This window comes from Eschrichtius robustus, chromosome 1 (genome assembly GCF_028021215.1).
Source record: "Eschrichtius robustus isolate mEscRob2 chromosome 1, mEscRob2.pri, whole genome shotgun sequence".
Lineage (NCBI taxonomy): Eukaryota > Metazoa > Chordata > Mammalia > Artiodactyla > Eschrichtiidae > Eschrichtius > Eschrichtius robustus.
Genome location: NC_090824.1, coordinates 69,437,684 through 69,462,386, shown reverse-complemented (window position 1 = coordinate 69,462,386; position 24,703 = coordinate 69,437,684). Strand labels below are relative to the sequence as shown.

The 24,703-nt window shown below is 34.7% G+C and overlaps 1 pseudogene; it reads right to left on the bottom strand.

Moving 5' to 3' along the window:
* Window positions 1-4,815: 4,815 nt before the first annotated feature.
* LOC137759906 (ubiquitin-conjugating enzyme E2 E3 pseudogene) lies at window positions 4,816-8,926 on the bottom strand (annotated as a pseudogene).
* Between the last annotated feature and the right edge of the window lie 15,777 nt (window positions 8,927-24,703).

The following is a 24,703-nucleotide window of genomic DNA, read 5'->3' as shown; positions in this document are numbered from 1 at the left end:
TTTCTTGTACAACTTTTTCTTAGTTTGGTTCATAATTACATTGCTTTACATTTGTTTGTTACACCATTGTCTCAGAGCCAATTTTGTACCAAAACTGTAAAACGTGTTTCCATATATTCAAACACATCAGGCAACATATTCATTTCTTTTCTTTTTATATTATTTTCTTGGATATGTCTATTTTTCTGATCTAGCCTGTACAATCAGCAGTTTAGGACTACTGCCTAGTTGTTTTCCGGGAAGATTTTTCATCACCTTGAAAATTACCTTTGTTTCTTTCCTGAGTTTGATTTCCTGTTTGCTGAATTGCTGGACTCCATTTCATTGCTTACTTCTTTGAGTTGGTGGAGTGCATCTTTAATAGCTTCCTAAGAAAGGTTAACTAGAAGGTAAATTATTTTAGAAATTATCTAAAAAGTCTACACTCTACTTTCACACTTGATTGATAGTGTGGTTGGAAATAATTTTCCTTGGAATTTTAAAGTTATTTCTCCATTGTTTTCCACTTTCTATTGAATGCTGCTACTGAGTTGTTGAATCTTGCTTGTAATTTTGACTGGTTTTTTTTTGTTTGTTTACTTGTTTAGACTTCAAAATGTAATTAATGCTCCTAATTTGTCTAAGGCAAGTCTACTCATTCAACATGAAGTGGAACATTTCTACAATGATGAGGAACATAGGATAGTTTAGAATTCAATTTATTAATCTAGTCAATGTATAATCTTCAATGCATTCATCTAATAAGACTAATCTAACTTTTTAAAATTTTGCTAAGTTTACTGGAATTTCTTTTGATTCACCTTAGATGACATTTTAATTCCATTTAGAATAGTGGTTAGATGGTGGATCATCAACTAAAATGAAATCCTCTTCTGTAAAACTTTTTTTACTTTAAAATTATGACAAAGTCATTCTATGGAGAAACAAGCTTTCAGTCACCAAAGTAGTGATCAGGAAACAGGTGACTAGAGCAAATACTACAAAGAGAAGATAATTTTTGAACTGACAACCCATTTATTTATATTTACCAGATAATCACTTCACCTCCTTCAACACTTTGATCATGAAATAAAGGACTGAGGAAATTAACTGGATTAATTCAGTCAAAAAAATTGTCAGTTTTTATTTAAATTGTTTCCAGGGGCTTTCAATCAGGTGGGAGGGTGGGCATGTGAAAAAATGTTCTCTATCCACCTGCCCTGGGCATATATCAGAATCCCAGCAATGGGAGTTGGGAATATAGGGCTATGTGAGGAAGGGGAGAAGGGAGATGCCCGTGTTTTGCAAGAGTTTCCCCCTAGGGAATTCAGATATATCTCCATCCTGGTTTAACCAATGTAGGCTTGTATTTTCACTTTAGCCACTTTGCTGAGTCTCTCAATTACCTTTTCTCTACCTAGCACTGCGTCTCCTCCCTCCTTTCCATTTTTGGAAGGGTAGCTAATTGTGATAAAGTGAGACGTTTGGTGGTAAAAAGGATACAGTTTTAATACCGTTAAAACATTTCAAAAAGCAATACAATTAGCTAAGCACTTATGTTTTATTAGTAATAGCAAGCAAAATTAATAAGTAAATTCAACTAAAAATGATTATGTGTCAGAGTGTATAGTTTTTACATTGACATTTCACATAATCTGACTTTGCTTAGAAGAGAAATCACTCGGCTGTTAAAATTACTTTTAAAGAGCTGTCAAAATTGGAAAAACTGCTGTCAAAAATATGATAAGAAAAGTTTAAAAATGGTAAAGTATGTTGACTTAGACAAAAAATATTACCTTCATAGAGGAAAACTTGAATATTTATCATTATCTTCAAAAGGGATGATTTTTTCCCCCTGAAATTGGACATCATTGTTTTAAGATTTGTATTCTGACACACGTATTTTCACTTTAATAGCAACATGAACGAAACCATTTATATTTGCACCACAATGAGAACATCTCCAGGTCCTAGAAAATGCTAAAATATTGATGTCATCCCTACTCCTTCTTACTACTATTTATTTTGTTTTATTTTTAATTGAAGAGGAATTTTAAATAAAATATTTAAATATATTTTAGCTAATAAAGAAATGCAAATCTATGTTTTCTAGAAAGCTTGGTAAAATTTTTATAGTTTTATTCTACCTATTCAAATTGTAAAAAAATCGTATTATCTCCCACATGTCAGATACTTCGTTATGTGCCTCAGTTAAGTGCCACAGAGAGTTTGAATTCCAAAATGGTTTAATTTTGAGACTTCACACTAATCTTCACTTAATTATTGATCCTTCTGTCTCTATCATAATGTAATTCAAAAGACAAATATTTGAGGACACTCAAATTGAGGATGGATAGATTGGTAAAACTAACACCTCTTTTAAACTCTTTCCATTTTACAATGAGCAAAATCTGTCAATAATTTAAACCTTGAAAAGTTGACTTCTCTTTGAAATAAAGAGCCACTAGGATTCTCCAGAATATTCTAAGCATTTGATTATTGAGTCTTAATAAAAATGAATAAGGATTTATATCTAGATGAGTAAAATATGTAAATATGAAATAAAATACACGATTTTTCTCCTAGTTATTTCCACTTTCCATTCATATATGCATACATAATATGTAAATTTTAAAGTTGTTTATGCTGAGTAACTATAGTATTTGCTCTTGTTGTGTGATCTTGGGTTTTTGTCTCTTTTTCCATACATAAAATACAAGTAATTGTAGTTACCACCCAACTGGCACATTCACAAAAATTTTATGAGAATTAGTACACAAGTGACTGTAAAAACTTTGTAAATGTAAATTTAAACAGTCCTGTTTTATTTTATAAAGAAGAAAAACAAAGTAAAGATATAGCTATAATGGAATGGATTATTTGAGCTAGAATTGTAGAAGAAAAAAATTTTCCTTGAAGAAAGAGTAACAATACAATTGTCCATGTTGAGCAAAGAATACCATTTTATGGTATCTACTATTTTACTGCTGTGTGAAATAATTTAGGGCTAGCTATTATATTTCCTTATATTTTAACACCACTACATTTAATCATCTAAGTTTCTAAAACACACCACAAAATATATGCATCCTAACACATGCAAGCTTAAATAATAAAGGTACTTACAAACATTACCACAAATGAGATGAATGTAATTTCATGGCATTAACCTGAAACGCCACCATAAGTTTAGGGGATGTCAACTGTAAAGAAAACTAAATGTGAAGCTTGCAAATTTAAACACATCTAAATTTGAATATATAAATCTTAATTGTTCTCAGAACCATGTTGACATACCCTTATTACTCACCTGCATAAGAAACTACAAATTTAGTACTCTAACTGGTAATCCAAAATACAGTATGTGTACACTGGAGAAAAGTTTGTGTTGCTATGGGAACTTTGGCTTTTGTTTACATTATGTTGCAAACTATATTATGTGCCTTGGTTCCCCTTAATGACTACCTTCATATATTGCTAATTATACTATTTTCCCTCATTCACTCTGATGATTAACTCCTTAAGGTTAATATTGCTCATCTTTATTGAGTTACTTCATATTTTTCTTCAATACAGAAATATGAACTTAACGTTTGCCTTCATTTGTGAAACTTGCATTATGCATGTCACCATCACCTGTTCATTACATTAAGTAAAACGAGTTTTGGCTTTTATAAAATTTGCAAAATTACATTTATGAAAATTACAAGCTTGACCTTGTTTGCCTATAGGAGTAACATATTCCAAATTGTAGAAAATAAAATTTGTGAACATTTTTTGTTTTGGATGTAAAAATATATAACTTCCTTATTCAAAATTTCTTGCAGCATTGTAAAAGAGGAAATCTAAGCTATTAAAAAATTGTTCACATTTTGAATACACAGGCAAAGATATGATGAAACATTCATTATGGGTATGCAGAATCCCCTCTGAGTTATTAGGACTCTATAGAGCTAAGTGAATGTGTTACATTATAAATATGCCTATAGAACAGATATTGAATCTCAAAGTTTTAGTTATCTTTCTATATTTTTCAATTAAAAAACTTGAAAAACCAGAAAAATTTCAGAATGAAAACTACGTATTGGTTATTTTAATTAGGATAAACTGGTATTAATATATTTATTCCGAAATGGTCATTGGGTTCCTACTATTGCTAGATATGTGCTGGGCATGGGTATTCATGATAAGACAGGTAAGCTCTCATGAGGGTATAAACATGTAAAGAAGTAATTTTCAGATCCTATATTTTGTAAAGCTGCTGTAAAAACCCTTAATTTTTTTTTTTTTTTGCCTTCAGAAGCATATTTATTGTATTTGAGATGATACATCAGGTGCTCTCTGAGCTACAAAAGGGTAAAAAAAAATCCTCTAATTACAAATTGATGAAAGTAAAACGTAAGACGTTTTTTCACAACATTGTGAACCACATACTCAGAAATTGATATGGGTTTACTACAAATGATCTAATTCCTATATGGCTACTTTTATAACTTCATACAGATAATGAGTTAAGCCAAAATGCACTATAATATTTGGTAGACATCAAGACCAGTATCTTTAGTATATTACAAAATGCATTTTAATATCCCAAAGAAGCAAGACTTTCAAGTAGGTGTTTAAACATAAATTATCTACAGTTACAAAGTTCTATTCTTGACAGCATTTGCCCTTTGGGGCAGTCTCCCACTTTCCAGAGGATAAAGGCCCAGAGTAGAATCAGCAGCATAACACATACACAGAAGTCCATATTGTAAAGGCTATAAAGATTTGCAGCGCAGTAAGAAGATGCCTCTGCTCTTTCTCACTGCATACAAATTATGTGAATTGTGTTGCCTATCTCTTGTCATGTTCTTCTTTGTTGGTCAAATACTAAGCAGCTATGCTTCCAACCAGAGGATCTACAGAGTTGCAGCCTGTCAATGTCAAAGGGAACAAATTGACCGCAAAATCCTTGAAATAGTAAAGCAGGACTCTAGCTGTCTTTAAGGATACCCAAACAGATGACTCCTTGACTGTTGATGTTGCAGTGACAGATTGTGGTGTGAAAAGGAACGTTTGGTGGCTTAAATGAATAATTGGATGAACATGTGATATTTAGAAAAAATACACCACTTTCATACACAGGACCTGATGGACCGAGTATAGCCAGTCTCTGTTCATAGGTGCTATCTCTTTTAGGTCCAGCACTTCGGTTAGGAGGAGGGTCAAAGGTGATTTCAGCTAGCTCCTTCCGAATTCTTTTTGCACTACTGCAGTGGAAAATTTGCCGTGGTTTTGCTGGGGAGTTCAGACTTTTTCTTTTGCTGTGTGGTAAAAGGTTTTTCTCTCTCACGTTTTTGGGGTACGTATGCATGTAATTATTTATATTCTATGGCTTCACTCCATTTATAGTTATTATAAAATATTTGCTATAGTCTCCATATTGTACAATATATCCTTGTATATTATTTTATACCTAATAGTTTGTACTTCTTAATCCACTCCCCCCTTTTCTCTCCCCACAGGTAACCATATATAGTTTGTTTTCTGTATCTATGAGTCTGCTTCTGTTTTGTTATATTTGTTCACTTGTTTTATTTTTTATATTCCACAGATAAGTGATACCATACAGTATTTGTCTTTCTCTGTTTGACTCATTTCACTTAGCATATTGCCTTCCAAGTCCATCCATGTTGTTGCAAATGGCTAAATTTCATTCTTTTTTTATGCCTGAGTAGTATTCCATTGTGTGTGTGTGTGTATATATATATATATATATATATATATATACACACACATACATATATATGTATGTATGTGTGTGTGTGTATATATATATATATATGTGTATATATATATATATATATATATATATATATATATATGCCACATCTTCTTTATCCATTCGTCTGTTGATGGACACTTAGGTTGCTTCCATATCTTGGCTACTATGAATAATGTTGCTATCAACATTGGGATGCACATATCTTTTTGAATTAGTGTTTTTGTTTTTTCTGGATATATATCCAGGAGTGGAATTGCTGGATCATATAGTAGTACTAATTTTAGTTTTTTGAGAAACCTCCAAACCGTTTTCTACAGTGGCTGTACCAATTTACATTCCCACCAACTTCCCGTTTCTCCACATGCTCACCAACGTTTGTTATCTGTGTTCTTCTCGATGATAGCCATTCTGGCAGGTGTGAGGTGATATCTCATTGTGGTTTTGACTTGCATTTCCCTGATGATTAGCGATATTGAGCATCTTTTCATGTGTCTGTTGGCCATCTGCATTTCCTCTTTGGAAAAATGTCTATTCAGTTCTTCTGCCCATTTTTTAATCGGTTGTTTGTTTTTTTGATGTTGAGTTGTAAGAGCTATTTATATATGTTGGATATTAACCCCTTATCAGTCATATCATTTGCAAATATTTTATCCCATTTGGTAGGTTGTCTGTTCATTTTGTCAATGGTCTAATTAGGTCTCATTTGTTTATTTTTGCTTTCATCTCCTTTGTCTTAGGAGACAGATCCAAAAAAACATTGCTACAATTTATGTCAAAGAGTGTTTTTTCTTGTTCTTAAAGCTCTGGAGCAGCAGTGTCTTTATGGTCTGCAACTGAACTACCTCTCCTGGTTCTGGGGTTCTTATCATTCAATCTTTGCCTATCATTGGAAATCTTGTGAAGTTATTTCTTGAAAAATGTGATTGTGCACCTGGCCTGCTCATGCACTCCTACAATGTGAGGGTGAGAGAGAGAAAAAAAACCCCTTCTTTAAGGTAATGGAGGTAGCTGGGGGAGGGTAGGGGAAGGAGCAGGGGGAAAAAAAGCCAAGGAGGCTTGTGCTGGGGAGTGTGGAACATTGAAAGTAGGAGGATATTGTGCCCCTTAAGATTTTTCTTCCAGAGGAGTTACTATTTTTTTGAGGGCATGGCACTGACTGTGTTTGGGGGCAGGTTGGTTTGGGTTGAGGCAGGGGTTTGTGGAGATAAGTATTATGTATGATACTGGAGTGATAGATTCATGACACTCTGCCTTTGTCAAAATCCATGGCACAAGAATGAACTTTAATGTATGCAAATAAAAAATCATTTAGAAGGTTGGTAGATTCCAGAATGTAATGTATACTGTGACAAAACAATCTAATTATATAACATCTATAAAACAACCTCACTGAAGGAATGGGGAGAAAATTTCTGGTTTAAGTAGTTTTGGAAATGAGTGGAGACATTAGACTAAAGGCAAGGGAAGAAACTGCACATAAGCAGTGTACTTTAATTTTGATTCCCATGGGGCTATGGGTTAACAATTCTGAAGCCACTATGCATATATACTAGAATTGAATAGTGAGGTAGATGAATGGCAGATTGTGGGAGGCAAGTTTCTCAGTGTTGGAGCTGGAGGATACAGACAAACAAAAAAAAGGTTTGTTTGGTAATAGAATATAGTTGGAGATATCAGCATAAGCTCATTTTTAGCTTACTATAGATTCAGACAGAAACATAGAGAAATAGTTATAAATGCAGGCATACCTTGTTTTATTGTGCTTCACTCTACTGTGCTTCACAGATATTGCTTTTTTACAAATTGAAGGTTTGTGGCAACCCTGTGTCCAGCAAGTCTATCAGTGCCATTTTTCTAACAGCATTTGCTCACTTCAGGTCTCTGTGTCACATTTTGGTAATTTTCACAGTATTTCAAACTTTTTCATTATTATCATATTTGTTATGGTAATCTGTGATCAGAGGTCTTTGATGTCACTACCACAACTCGCTGAAGGCTCAGATGATGGTTAACGTATTTTAGCAATAAAGTATTACTCCATTAAGATATATATTTATTGTTTTTTAGACATAATGTTATTGTACATTTAATAGACTATAGAATAGTATAAACATGACTTTTATGTGCATTGGGAACCCCCAAATTCATGTGACTTAGTGTATTGTGATATGTGCTTTAATGCAGTGTTCTGGAACTGAACTTGCAATATCTCCAAGGTATGTGACTGTCTGTCTGTCTCTGTCTCTTTCTCTCTCTCTCTCTCTCTCTCTCTCTCTATATATATATATATATATGTGTGTGTGTGTGTATATGTATATATATATATATACATATACACACACACAAAGGTTAACATACCTCCACATATTTTCTTATTCTGTTAGCTGAGAGAGCCTAGAAGCAAGGACACCCAGTAGCAACAAGTACACTTAGCACCCAGATCTTGGTTTCTAGAACCATTCTTTAATTAAAGGAACTAAGGCTCCTTGGAGAAATGGCTGATTCTAAGGCTGGGGCAAGAAATATACAAGATAATCTGGGAGAAGATTGTAGTGTTAGAAAGAAAGAAAGTGCTCAACACATACACACACACACACACAGACACACAGTGATGGGAGTATGTCAAAGGGACACAGAAGCCAAGTGAAAGACCCCCCAATAGACAGAGCTGGAATGATTTGAGCAACAAAATAAAATAGTATCGAATTATAACCCAAAGTACAAGATATATATTCATGAGTCCAAACTGATATAAATAATTAAGTAAATAAACAAATGGGAGAGAACAGACACATTTCCTGTGCAGTAGAATTTTAAATAATTTATTTGGATACTCCACACTCAAGAAGATGGAGCCTAACTCCTCACTTCTTAAGTGTGGGCTATGCATAGGGACTTCCTTCCAAAGGGTATAGAATGGAAAGGGGGAAAAAAGAGTAACTTTACAGTGGAGAAACCTGACACATTACCTCAACCAGGTGACCAAGATTAATATCAACAGTGACAAGTCACCTTGATAATATGTATTCTCGATGTGATGTGATGAGAATGACACTTTACCTCTGTGAGCTTTCTCTCCAAAACACACAACACCAGTGTAATCATGAGAAAAACATCAGAAAAATCTCAATAGAAGGACATTGACCAAAATACCTCACCAGTACTCCTACAGTCTGTCATGGTCACCAAAAACAAGGAAAGTCTGAGTAACTATCACAGCCAAGAGGAGCTTAAGGAGAATTGACAACCAAATTAATGTGATATCTTGGATGGGACTGTGGAAGAGAAAAGAGCATTTGGTAAACACCAAGGATATCTGAATAAAATGTGGACGTTAGTTAATAATAATGTATCAATATTTGTTCATTAATTGTGACAAATGTACCACACAAATATAAGATGTTTATAATAGGAGAAATTGTATATGGTGTATGGGATTCTCTGTACTACATCTGAAACTTCTCAGTAAATCTAAAACTATTACAAAATAAAAACTTTATTTAGATAAACCCTTACTAAACACTCTACTGGATCCCCTTTCTGCATTCTACCAAGCCAGACTGAATTTTCTAATTTTTATTTCCAGTGAACCCTCTAAGTCTGCAGGTCTGGCTCAGTCAGAATAACTCTCACCCAGGGTAAGAGGAATGTGAAAGCAACTTAAGCGGACAGAATCAATTGCTTCAGGTTTTCTTTTTTAAAATTCTCTGGTATTATGTATCTGTCCTGTCTTTTCTGTTATTCTCCATTGATTGCTTTATAACTTCTCATTGCTTGTTACTGTCTTGTCATTGATCAAGTACAATTATCTGCATCTACAGTTCTGATTGTGACTACTTGCAGACCTTGAATGAACCATATGGTTAAACCCTTTCTACTTAAGTAGGATTGTTTGTATGTGTATTGCCAATGCCTTATTTATTTAAAGTAAGTCTCCTTCAAAAGGGAACCCTCATACACTGTTGGTGGGAAAGTAAGTCGGTGTAGCCACTGTGGAAAATAGTATGGAGGTTCCTCAAAAAATTAAGAATAGAACTACCATATGATTCAACTATTCCACTTCTGGATATTTATCCAGAGAATACAAAAAGAGTAGTTCGAAAAGATATATGCACCCCTATATTTATCACAGCATTATTTACAATAGTCAAGATAAGGAAACAACCTAAGTACCCATCAACAGATGGAAGGTTAAAGATGTGATATATATATATTCCATATATGTATACACATATGTATATATAAGTATATACAGTGGAATACTAGTCATAAAAAGATGAGAGCTTACCATGTGTGGCAACATAGATGGACCTTGAGGATATTATGCCAAGTGAAATAAGTCAGATGGAGAAAGACAAATACCTTATGATTTTATTCATATGCTGAATATAAAAAAAAAATCAAAAAAATCAAAAAAACAAAATAAATGTACAAAACAAACCAAGCAAAACCAAACACTTAGATACAGAGAATAGAGTAGTGTTAATCAGAGGGAAAAGGGGTCAGGGAGGGAAAATGGGTAAAAGGGTGTCAACTGGATGGTGATGGATGGAAACTAAATTTTTGGTGATAAGCACGCTGTAGTGTATACAGAAGTAGAAATATAATTTTTTATCTACATGAAACTTATTTAATGTTATAAACCAGTGCTATCTCAGTAAAAATAAGTAAGTATATAAATAAAATCAATCTCCTTCCTACCTCTCTGCATAACACCCACTTCTACCAATTCTGAATACTTTGTTCTGATCTTTCTCATCTCAACCTCACCAAACAGACTTATCATTCTATGTTTTGATATAAACTAACACAATAATTTGTTAAATTCTTGATATGAAAGAGAAGGGATTTAGTGTAAGTACCCTACACCCCAATCATTGCCTCACTTTATGTTATATGTTTAGTTTTATTATAAATGATGATTGTTGTCATCATAGTATTATTTGCTACATTAACTATTAAATTATTTGCTACATACTTGCAAATGTCATACTTAAACTAATATATTTTTTTCTTTTTTCCTTTTTTTTTGGCTGCACCGCATGGCTTGTGGGATCCTAGTTCCCACAAGGAATCGAACCTGGGCCCTCAGCAGTTAAAGCGCAGAGTCCTAAAACTGGACTGCCAGGGAATTCCCTACTTTTTCATTTTGAAATAACTTCAAACTTAAAGAAGTGTTGCAAGAATAGTACAGAAAACTCCTAGATATTCTTTTCTAAGATTTACTGATTTTTATTTTATTTTATTATTTATATATTTATTTATTTTTTTGACCACACAGCATGTGGGATCTTAGTTCCCCGACCAGGGATCAAACCCGTGTCCCCTACAGTCCTGCAGTGGAAGTGTGGAGTCCTAACTACTGGACCACCAGGGAATCCCCTACTGATTTTTAAATGAACACTTACCACATTTTCTATATCACCTCTCTCTGTCTGTCTCTCCCTCTGTTTCACTCTCTCAGCCTCTCTCTGTCTTTCTCTCTATATATAGTTTATATGTAAAAACTATATATATCTACGCATATATATGTAGTTTATTTTTCTAACCCATTTGAGAGTTGGTTGAGTACATTAAGCACTTTCCTCCTTTAAAACTTGAGTAAGATTTTTCAAAATACAAGGGAGCAATAACTTAAGTAAGGTGAATGTCTATAAGATCCTGGAAGATACGTGTCCATAATTGAGGAGACCAAGACACTTTTCAAAGAAGGAAATAAAACACTATACCTTGAAGTTTAGAAGCTTCAGGAAGAAAGTCTATAATTGCAGTGTGATTCCCGAATAATAGTATTTTAGAGGACAAGTTTACAGCTACCTTTAGACAGTGGGGAAGAAGCTCACAAGTAATCTCCCAAGAGATGACATTGAATGGAGTGGGGCACCAACAAAGATAATGTAACTCTAATGAGTTTAAGTATTATATCTATTTATATTTAAGCTGTTAATCTTTTAAAAATAACATGATAAAATAGAGCATAATAGGAAAATATGTCTTATTTTAGAAGTATAGCAAAGCGGGCTGTCCAATGCAAAATTGTGAGTGAGATAATTTGAAGCAGAGAAAACGTAAATACAGTATAAGCCCACATACCATGAAAAGCTAACAAATAGGGAAGGGAAGCAGCGGGGGAAATCCCAGAGCTTTTAATCTTATTTTATGGTGGCATTCATGCACTGAAGAGAGTGAAAGAACAGCCCCCCACACTTCCAGAAATGAGTCAGTTTCGTGTCTCAAGCTGATTATAAAGCATTCAAGGGTGGCAGCCTCCCACAGCTGACTTTAACTGTGATTGGAATAAGAGACGGCCTCTAGTTTGGGCTTACCCTTCGTACCCTGAAGCCTTAAAACCTGATTAACAGGTAAACTTGGAACTTCTCTAGGACCGAAACATTAGCTTATAAATAACTTTTCATTTATGTATTCTGAAAAAGACAGCTCAACCACAGGCCAGTTATATATGCTTAAACCATGCTGCATGTCATTCGGCATACATTTGGCACACTAGACCGATTTTATAAGTTTAGGAACTCCATCTTAATTTTAAATGCTTTCAATTCTCCATTCCCATTCCCATCACAAAGAAAACCACTCCATCTGATGAACGTAAGTCATACTGTTCTGCATAAATTCCCAATCTCTTATGAGAATCAGATTTTTTTTTTTTTTTTTTTTTGGCCACGCTGTGCAGCTTGTAGGGGATTTCAGTTCCCCGACCAGGGGTTGAACCTTGGCCGGGGCAGTGAAAGCCTGGAATCCTAACCACTTGGCCACCAGGGAACTCTCGAGAATCAGAATTTTTACCAAACAGTGTGGATCCAGGACTATTTGTGGTCTAGAAGGGGAAATTTTTTTCTAGTTAATGTCATGGTCTTTCATGACAAAACAGTGGGTAGAGATGCTTTAAAAAAATTTTTTTTCGGTATTTTTTTTCTTTTCCAATCACATGGGGTATTTCATATTTAGAGATTTCTTTTTAATTCTTTCTTCTGAATAGAAGTTTACTTAGAATACATATAATAAGGAAAAAAAAAAAACCAAAAAACAAGATCGGCTTTGCAGAAGGGAAAGAATTTCTACATTTTTCTTTGACTAAATACAGAAGTCCTGAAACTTGCTTAAGGTGTTCATATTTCTGCTACACGTTTTCAAGTGTGAAGACTCAGCAATGAAACCACCTTTTTGTTGTTGTTGTTGTTGTTATATGATCAACTTTGGCTAAATTAATTGTGATAGTAACAGAGCTAGAAGATTGTAAGTATTGATACGTTCCCTATCATCTGGCAAACAAGGAAAACCACATATATTGGATATTTCATATCTGGTATATTCCAGTATATAGAACAGGTTAATAAATCATACAGAGGAAATTTAAAACACTGCAGGCCGTAATTTAAGAAAAATGTTTCTTTGTTCTTCACAAAACTCCATTTATTTAAAACAAAATGTGGAATATTTCCAAGTCTAATTTGTGGCTACTTTACATCAAACATTAGGTATTCTTATTTATTTGTGTGAAAATTCATTGAAAGCATGATAGGTTGAATTTAAGAGAAATGGAGGTTAGCTTTTTAATCATCATCTTTTTCCCGAGCTCAATTTAACCTGTTAAATCTGGTTTTTAAAAAATGATGAGTCTGAAACAGTTGTAGTGGAATATTTGGAACGAAAAATCATTTTTTCCCCCACGCTGTAGAAGTGCAAGCCAAATTAAAAGAGCATACAACCCAAAGTTGCATAGTGATATTCAAAAGGAAATTTCACAATTTCAATATGTGTAACATAATATGGAAGCTATATGTGATGATTTTTCACAGTATCTCCTTGGTTTTCTTCTCAGATGAACGTATCTAAAAAGTACATCGAGTTATTAAGGCTCTAGGAGTTTTAAAACCCCAACTATCCCACCCATACCCCAATAACTTGACAATAATGTGTATAATGGAATCTACTCAAACACAATTTACATTTCATTTCTCCTAGGAGGAGGTTTATAGCAAAATTAAATTTTAACTTATTTTCCATGTGAAGCGAAAAATAAGAATGGTCACTATACCACTCCATATTCCTCCCAAATAAAGATAAATAAAGCACATAATTAATCCAGGCCAAGTAATCCAGGATTTACATAAGTGGCACTACACATTTCTGAAATGTCCTCCAAGCTAAAGGTTTATAATGAGTGAGACAAGAAATTATAATTCACTCTATCAAAAATCTGAAGAGGGAGGGAATATTTTTGCTATGCACAAGCTGAATCAAGTTAATGAGGCATCTAACATTGCAAAAAGAACGTTGTCTATAAATAAATTCAGTCTGATTGGGATGTATTAGTTGTCTGATAATACTCTGTAGCCTACAGATGCTTGGGGTGGAATGTAGATTTCTTAAAAAAGAAAGGCCAATGGCATTACTTCTGTAAAGCTCCAGGTCATTTCTTGTAAGTGACATTAAAAGAAAATTTCCCTTTAAAATATGGCTTGGCATTTCATTCAGTATAATATTTCCAAAGCAATAAATTTAGCATAAGACAAAATGTGTTTTTCAACTGAAATCTACCTGAACCTTGGAATTTGGGAAAAATATCTCTCCACTCACTTGTGTTTTTTTTCCATTGAAATCTGACTGTTAAGGTGCTACTCATAGACTACATACCTAAACTTTAGTGTCTAAGAAGAAGATATAATTAGATTCTCAGCTATTGCTCAGTCTATACCTACAACCATGCTCATGGACTTATGCTTATTGTTGATGGGAGGGCTGGACTTTTATTAATGAGTACATGTTATATTTTATTAGCTTCCAGGTGTTTCTACAGAGTGGTGTGAATCTAATTCTTCCAATCAAATTAAAAGTTCAGGTATCACGGAGCTTGTTTTTTGTAGGATTGTAGGGTCTAGAAGTAGAGTATATTTTATATTGGCTATCCCTTTGCTTTCCTCTCAGAGGACTATTTTAAGTTGTCATGTACTCAGATTTATAACTCTGAAGATACATGTCTCCTTGAAAGCATCTTCCATATATTCAGTACAAATTTACTTCTACCACTTTTATCCTTCTGAAATTGTTTTTAAAATGTAAAATATATACATCTTTATCTAAAAATGTTCAAAGAGTAGGAAACATACAAAGTGAAAACTAAAAGTCCCTACTCCCCCATCTTTCCACAAACCCAATTCTTACTCCCTAAAATTTTCTACTATTAGTGCTTTCTTGTGTATTACAGAAATATTTCAAGAATTCTACAAATTTTTAGGTGGCTCCTTTAGTTTTATTTGACAGATTTTACAGGTTTTGACTTGGAATTCTGGGAGTGTTAGAGACTTTATTGATGACGAACATTTTTTCTCTAGTTTTTTTCTTTTTTTGTTTAATGTTAGTGTCAGAGTGAGGCGTATAATAAGAATATCTTTATACTGACACATTTTATTGGAAGTTCCTTTCCTTCATTTCATTCTTTTAAGTAATTCTCCTTACTCTGCCTTAATCAGATAAAAGGTTTGCAAAATTAAAAAAAAAAAATGTTGTCTAAAATTTTCTCTAGCCACACCTACTTCTTCATCTACTCATTTTCCTTCCTCCAATCCTTTCCAAATGGAATCCCAGAATCTTAGGGTTGAAAGAGATTTTCAAAGTATGTAATCCAGGCTTTTATTGATAAATAAATGCTATTCCCTATAATTTCATTGATCTCTGTTTGAAAACAAGTGATGAGAGATTTATTGCCTCAATGACATGTCCATTTTATTGTCTGCTTCTCTGTAATTACAATTCATTGCTCCTGACTAGGAGCACACCTTCTTGAGCCTTACAAAGTCAGTCTAATTTGTCTTCTAGTATCACTGCAAACATTTGAAGGTTTGTGTCTTGTTCTGTGATCATAAATCTTCCAGATGGCAGGATGAAACATTTCGAGTTCTTTCAGACATTTATCAAATGTCATAGCTTTCCATCCCTTCATGATTTTAATCCATTCCGCACATCATTTACTGAGTAGTTACTATGTCTATGCTAGGGTTTACAGTGTCTATGAAATGATTTCAGCCTGGAGGAGTTTATCTTGGTCATAATCAGTTTCTACCAGTGAAAGGGGGTCAACAAAGTATAAAGAAGCATATGTTTATGAAAATTTTATGGAATAAAGAGGATTGTGACCAGATGAGTTTAATGTTCAGCTAAATCTTTTAGTGGCTTCTGATTCTATTGGGAATAAAAATCCAAATTTCTTTTGGTCATCCACTAACTCCTTGCCAACTTCTGCAACCTCGTATCTTACTGTTCTCATGTCAGCACTACACTTCAGTCATATCAGCCTTTTGTAAGTTCCCCACACAAGCCAGTTTTTTTCTTGCCTTGGGGCCTTTGTACTCTTTCTTTTGCCTGGAATGCCCTGAACTTGGTAAAGTTTCAATACGTATTTGTTAAATGAATGAATGAATAAAGTTAAACAAAATTTTCTTCCTTCAAATCTTAGACTTCTCAGAGCTTTTAGGATGCAAATGTACAATCTAAATTTCTAAAAGGGTACTATAGTATGTAGTGATTACCAAATTTATTTGATCATAAACATTTTTTCATTCAGCATCTCCTCAGACTAACTTATTATGCACAAACTTTGAGAATTACGGTAGCACAAAAAATAGGATTTGAATCCTGGCTGCCACCAATAAACCTATGTGATCTTGGGCAAGATACTTGATCTCTCACAATCTACTGTTTGTGCCTCTGAGGGAGACCAGCAGTCAATTTTTAGTTTTCTAGGTTCTGAAGAAAAAGGAGCAAGTGAGAAAGTACCAGGTGGAAATTAAAACATTTTGTTTCTAATGGATATCAGTGGGAGGACAGAGCTTAGTGTGAATGACAAATGAGTCCACACACTGAACCCCAGTCACGGGTATTGATGGGCCATTTCAAGAAGCGCAGTTTTTCCATTTATGAGTTGTATTATCTGTGGGCAAAGGAAATGGCCCATAGGAGGCTCTAGCCCAAGTGAAACATGGGCTCACCTTCCCATGGGTTTTCTTCACCCTACTTGGACTTACTCATTCCAAACAATTCTGTCTTTATATCTTGCTTAGCATATCATGAGCCTTCTAGGACTGGAGATTTGTCCTGATCACTTTTATTATTGAATGCATCTTTGATCTGCTTAATCTACATATAAGTAGGGGGTTATGAAAGATTTTTGAGAAGAAAATGACATGATTCAACTGTGACTTTCGATTGATGACTGGAAGAGTGCTAGTTGGTAGGTACTAATGGTGAGTAGTAGGTCTCTGTTCGAAAGTTACCTCTTCAGAAGAGTTTGCTGACCATTCTATCTAAAAAGGTTATATCTTTTAAATTACAGTCACCTTCTTAGTCTGCTTTTTTTTTCTTTAAAAAATGTTGAGCAACATGATATTTTATTTGCCTTACTTTTTTATATCATAATCTGAGAATATATTATTTGACTTGTTTGTTGCTTTATTATCCCAATAGAATGACATGAGGGCAGAGGCTTTGTCTTGCCCAGTGTGTTATCTCCAGCACTGAAAAGAGCACCTGAGACGTGATAAGTGCTCCATAATATTGGTCCAATAAAAGAGTGAATAAATTGATTGGAAAGAGGAGACAGTGGATAGGAGAAGCATAGGAGATGTCCTGATATCAATTTATTGCATCGCAGCTCCAAATTCACCCTTCAACACCTGCTCTTCAGCTGTACCTTCTCCAGTGAAATCTGAACCTCACTCTTGTAGAAAGAGCCTCCAGTCCAAGTATTTTTTTCCTTTAGGTACTCTCTCATAACCCTAGGGAGATTTACCCTTTTATCATAGCTTAGTAATTATTTATATTAAACTTCTCCTGTTTGAATCACTGTGCTGTTTCTATCTCCTGATTGGACCCAGATTGATTCAGAATTGGTATAAGAAGTGGGATAGATCTCAGGAGGTAGACTCTTGAAGATGGGATTTTGAGATTGTTTGGCCATGCCCTTGAGCTTTAGCACAGTGCTGAGCTCCTTGTCAATGGGAAATAGATGCTAGTAATCCATGGCTTGTAGTGGCATCACAGTTAATTAAGCTACCAACTGTGGTTAATTGTAATGAAGTGCCAACTAAAGCACATTTCTTGGGAACTCAAGTGGCTGTTACACTTAACCAGATGGGAATAATGAATTCTATAATGACTGGAATGTGGGATGAAATACTTTTGTGTGCCTCTGAGCAGTTATAGAGAGAAAATAATAATCTTAACTCAATTACTTCTAAACTTAACTCATAACTTCATAACCAGAGAGTTGCTATGATGTTCCTCAAACTATCTTAATTCTTGTAGTTACAGGAGTGATATTGGTGAAAATCAAATGCAAAATGTAATTGTGTGAGTTGCTGGATTACAATGACAGGTAAATTCACACTCTTGCTAGGTTTCTCATGTGAAAGTGGAAAAGAATGGAATTCTGAAACTTGCAATGGGGACTTCTGGTTGGACCTAAGTGAAATGACAATCTTGAACCCACATGCCATTCTGAGACTCCCTCATCAGGGAAAGTAGCTTGCTTTCTGGTGTTCAAAAAGGCTAGCCTTTTCTGCCTGAAAAACTGGTGATAATCACACTTGAAAAGATGCTTTGGAAGGGGATGCTTATTGTCCTAAAGATATACCACAACCTCCCCTGTTGCCACACTTAATTTTCAAAGATAAGGTGATTCTGTCAACTAGTAAAGGTCAGCAAAGACTCCAGATAAGAACGCGCTTTCTCATAGAGATCTTTCAAAGTTGCTAATTGATCACAGAGTCTCTAGGAATGAAATAGATAGCCTAACAGATTATTTCTTGATCCATACGATGGGAAAAACTCTAAGTCTGGTATCCAACAACCTAACTTGAGTTACCACAGTCTCTCACCCAGTTTCAAGATATGTCAGTTCACAGACTCAAGGCCCTTGACTGAAAGGAAAGCCAGGTGCCACTGAGGAAGGATTTTGCATCATTGCCGTAAGGATACATATACATCTTCCTTCAAGCCTTTTCCAACTGGACCAGCAGCATTCCTTTAGAAAAATTCCTTTAGAAAACACTTTTAGAAAACTCACAAGCTTACATGTTTGAATAACTGGAGGGCAGAGTTCAGGGCAACCACAGGCACTGGAAAATAAGGAAAATATCCTGGAAAGAAGACAACCAGAGAAAGGGTATCTCCAAAATTTGTTTGTAAAATTTACCTAAGTCTTTGCCTGATCCATGCCCATGGCAGACTCAAGCAAAAGTTGACAGAATTAAAAAGAGATAATTCCATAATCATAGTTAGAAATTTTAACAACCCTCTCTCAGCAATTGATAGAACAATTAGAAAAAAAATCAATAAAGGTCCAGAAGATCTGAACAATATTATCAACTGCCTTGACCTAATTGATATTCATACAACTGCACAGAATATGTTCACCAAGATAGAGCAATTGCTGGGATATAAAAAAAAAGCCTCAATAAACTGAAAAGAATCAAAATCTTACAAAGCATGTAAATAAGTAACTATGTAAGTAAGCATAGTACCTGGGACATTTTGTTACTTAATAACAAAAATCTGTTGATTGAGTTAATTTATGCATAAACAGATCATGGATCTTGGTTTTGAAAATAACCTCTTAACCATAAGACACAGTATATTGTGTTTCAACACAAACTGCAGGTGACTTGGTAATAGCAACCATGTAGTGGATGCTGTGATGTGATGCCAAGATCCCTCTTCTGGAATGAAGGCCTTACTCCTTCTGTTGCTATAAGTGCTACTAGCATCAAGCTCTCAGCTGTCAGCTACCTAAATGGAGGGATTATTTCAGGTGCAATGAGTATCCTTGTTCAAGGTCACAATCTTTACTGGGGCTGCAACACCCAGTAACTATTTGAAGTATGGATATAAAGACCTGAACCATTCATCCTGTCTTGGAATAAGGGCCATCCAGCTTCAGAACCCCCTGCAGGGTTGACTGAGGCCTTCATTTAGACTGTGTGAGAGCTCACTTTCTCTCACTGCACAATCCTTCTTCCTTCTCTTTCCTTCTGCAGTGTGGACGCTGAGAGCAATTAATAAATCTTAATAAATCTTCTGAGCACTCATTTTCATTTATTCCCAGAGAAACACCTTGCAACAAGCCCTTAGAGAGGAGTGCTAATGAGATTTAGCATATCTTCCTGTGAATGGTTTTCCATTTTCCTGGCTGTTGTACCTTCTTTTTTAGTTGTTATAAACTCTTTGTTGGTACTCTAGATTCTTGAAGTTTCCAAAGAATCAGTTTTAGACTGCTGCCGTAACAAATTATCACATTAATATTAGTGGGTTAAAACAATATACATTTATTATCTCACAGTTGTATAGGTCAGAAGTCTGTCTGGGCTCAACCATTTTCTTTGCTTTAGGTCTCACAAGATCAAAATCAAGGAAGCTATGAGAAAGAATCCATGTCCAAGCTCATTTAGGTTGTTGGCAGAATTCAGTTTTTCATGGGTGTAGGGCTGAGGATTTGCTTCCCTGCTGGCTGTCAACTGGGAGCCTCTCCTTAAGTCCACCCACATTTTTCATCACATTGCTTCTCCATCTTCAAACTAACAAGGGCACATTTAGTCCTTACAGTCTGACTTTTGCTGTAGCTCTTCTGATGTCAGCCAGAGAAAGTTCTCTGCTTTTAAGGACTCATGTGATTAGATTGGGCCCATTGGCATAATCTAGGATAATATCCTTATTTCAAGATGTAACCTTAACAACACCTGAAAAATCTTTTGCATGTAATTTAATATATTTGCAGGTTGTATGGATTAGGGCATTGACATCTTTGGGGTGCCATGATTTGGCCTGCCACATGGGTTTAGTTGTTTACAATTTACCTCTAAAACAATGCATATCTTGCAACTGTTTATTGGTTTCCAGAACTTCCATGTTTTTCCTCTTTGCTAAGGAACATGGCAAAGAAATAAAGCCAAACTACTAACCAAATGTCAAAATAAAAATATTTTCCAAAAGGTGACAACTTAGAAATCTCAATGCTATACAGGCTTTGGGTCAGGGAGATTACTGAAGGATTTACTGCAGCAAAACAAACACACAAACAAAAAAGAATGCAAGAAAAAGAAAGATAAAGATAAAAAATAGTTGGGTTATCCCAGGAATGAAACAAAAAGGAATAATAGCTTGAAAACTATGTATTAAGCCTATAAAACAATCAAACTAAGCTGGAAGTCAGATTGACGTGAAAGGAATATCTTCCCCAAATGCACAATATCAGATAATATAACTACAAAGCTCTGGATGATTTTAGTAATGAATATAAAGACATGTTTCTTTTGACATATAAAAAATAAAGAAAATTAATTGCAGCCTCCAGAAAATTCCAGGAAAGAAAAATATTCTGCAAGAAATAACTTTCTAAATATGTAGCAAAATAAAATATAGTATGATTTTGAGCAATGGATGGAAATGTAGGGAAAAAAGAATTGACCCCAGCATTTGGAATATTCTACTTTGAGCAACAGAACTTTAGTAATCTAAATACATTTCCATAAATATAACTGCACTCTGTGGTAGAGTGAACAATGTGTGTTACAATATCATAGCATATAATATTATATATATAAAGTTTTGAATTCTTATAATATATCCACATATCTATAAGACTATATACATGTATGTCTAATTGCACTTTAAAACTTTTAATAAAAGTTAAATATGTTACTGTTTGTTATGTGTCTTTATTGAAAGATTGGGAGAATTCTAATAGGGTGCTGAAATTAATAAACTTTAATAAAATTAATAAATTGGAAATGAATTATTTGGCTTATTTTTAGCATCAGAATCAGGAATGTAGAGGAAGAAAATGTATGGAATAACTTAAGGGATTTATTTAGTAATAATTCTGGTAGGGCCTTTTGCTTCAAAAGCTTCAGATTTCTAGTTTGAAACCTCAATTAGGGGAATAAAATTTTTTTGGTTTAATTTAGAAAGTGTTGATAAAATTAACATAACATTATTTTATGGATCAAAAGCCCACGGCCTTATCAGTATCAGATTCAGAAACGAGTGGAAACAGTTTATATATAAACTTTCATTGGATGATAATATTTACCCCTTGGAATATGAATGTATAGGATGAGGAAGGTCAAGAAAATTTCAACGTCACTCACTCAGCAGAATCTGAAGTTGGGACACTGATCATGCTGGTGAATGAGATAAACACGAGCATCTGAAAAAAAGAAAAAGATATTCAATTGACTGGGCATGTGCCCACCTGAAGTGTATTCAAAATTAAACCATTCACTTAATTACACTGTAGGTATTCAGAACATTAACCACTTTGTCTTCTTTTTGCTTCCAACTGATGCCACAGTCTGTTGCTACAATGGTATGTTCACATAAATCAGTGTAATGTTATCTTTTAACACAAAAAACATTGATGGTACATACCATGTGAAACTTTGACATCTCAATATTTCTTTTCTTGCCTTTTTAAAGTGATAAACATTTTTAAGATTTTTCCAAAAGAAGTTTATATAGGTTCTTGTTAGCTAAAGACAATTCAGAACAGTTGTCTATTGATGTCTCACTTTCCCAACACATTTTTACTTAAAAATGCTCTAACCATTAGCTTTCCAAAAATCTCTAAAACAAGCACAAGAGCAAGGTGCTGAGCTGAAAAAGAAAACACCGAGGTACTGTTTCTTTTTACTTTCTCTCTCTCTTTTTTTTTTTTTTCGGTGTGCTTTTATTTAGCACTCTGGGAAAATATGGTCATATAATTTTCTATTCCCTCCATCTTTCTCCAAAGAAAGAAATCATTTTAGTGGATACTGATAGTCGATAGACAAAATATATTCTAAGAATATCCCTTCTTTCCTGCCTTCTCGCCTCATGAGTTTTTTTTCTTCTTCCAAAATTCTAGGATAAGTACCATGAACTCTTTTGTCCTTTTGATTAACTGAGTTAGGTTGAAGCCAATTTTTGCGTTTCCATTTATGTGATGAGGCACTACTTTTCCTGGAGCATATGCAGAGAAATCCTCCAGGGAAAGGAAATACAAAGAATGGGGCCAGAGAAAATGGAGAGAGGAGATGTAGAGGAGAGATAGAGAAACAGGTAATTACATGGAGCATGAAAAAGCTAGTTTAAAATTTGTAAAGCAAAGACTAATGGGTATGTGAGTTAGAGATGAAGAGTGATAGTTTATCTTTCTAAGAGATAATATGCCTTTTGTTGACATACACAGGTTATCCAGAACTGCTGTGAATATCCACTTAAATAAAGCTCCATACCAGATCCCCTTCCTCCCTCAACCATGAATTTTTTGTGGCTACATTTGAAGTTTCTTTTTAAACTATTTGCCCCCAAATGACTTTATCCATTATTTATCCTTAAAAGTGTTCAAAGAAAAAATATAGATGATTAAAATTTTATCAAATTATATGATATGTAAATTCTTTGAAGTTTTTTAATATACCATTAAACTGTCCCCCCAAAAGTTGGTCTTTTAAGTGTTTAACATTTAAAGTGTTAAAAGAAAAAAAATGATTAAAAATTCAAGTTACTCAAATTATAGGATATATTATTTCAAAAACATATTAATGCTTTTGGTACTCTGTATTCTTCAGGAAGCATATCTGAACAGATTTCTCCCTTTAATATTTACATACGTGTACAGAGACTGTTTTCTACAAAAAAGAAGAGGATGTGAATTTGCTTTAAACATAGTCACAGTCATAGTCATTCTTTTGCTTTAAACATGATGGTGTCATGAGACTTACGCAGTATACCATAGGGGTAATAGTGCACATGACTATAAGCTTTCAGAATCGCCGGCGGGAGGCATCTGGCTGGGGAAGTCTCTGCCTGGTGCTTTGTAGGTCTGGTGAAACTGGTCTGACTCCCCTCCCTCTCTTTTCAGTGCCTAATATTCTCAGGGCCTCTTTAAAGGTCCTGCGTGCCCCAGCCAACTTCTATTGCTCAGGAATGTCTTTTGTTCTCTGTTCTATTTGTCTGTATTTGACCTTATTCTATCAATGTTAGAAAGACTACATTCACTTTTAGTTTTGTTGGTGCTTCCGGGAGCCTCAATTGCTGCCATGTGAGATGATTTCCTGAGAATATTTTTACTTCTTCTGCTTCAGCAGAGAAAAAGTTTTCCTGATCTTGGGCTGTGCAGTTTAGCTGGTCAAAAAATGCTCTATAGGGACTTCCCTGGAGGCGCAGTGGTTAAAAATCCGCCTGCCAATGCAGGGGACACGGGTTCGATCCCTGGTCCGGGAAGATCCCGCATGACATGGAGCATCTAAGCCCGTGAGCCACAACTACTGAGCCTGTGCTCTAGAGCCCGCAAACCACAACTACTGAGCCCGTGTGCCACAACTACTGAAGCCCGCATGCCTAGAGCCAGTGCTCGGCAACAAGAGAAGCCACCACAATGAGAACCCCGTGCACTGCAATGAAGAGTAGCCCCATGAAAGTCAACCATGAGAGTAAGATACACATGCCCTGGAAGTTAAGTAGCTGTTGTTTGATAGAATGGGAACTGATTGTGAATCATCAGACAAAGAAAACACTAGTCTTGGTAGGTGGTTTTGAATTTTTCCAAACCTTGTAGCAAATATTTAGAAGTTCATATTTGGAACAAAAAGAAGTTGAAAGCCACTGTAGCTTTCTAAGAGAGGGAATGATGTTATCCAAACAACATTTATGGAAGATTATTCCAGCAGCTGTGTTGGACTTCTTTAGTTGCCTTTCAGTTTATTGCCTGATTGCAAGTAGCATTTCAAAATATGGAAGAAACATTTGAGAAGTTGATCTAAAATGTCTCTTCTGTAAAAAGCCATAACATACTGGTAAAGTATATTGTGTATCTATATATTATTTTAAGACAAACTAATATTAAACATTCGGATAATGTGATTATAATCCATGTATCTCAGAACAGAGAAGTAATCCAGGTGG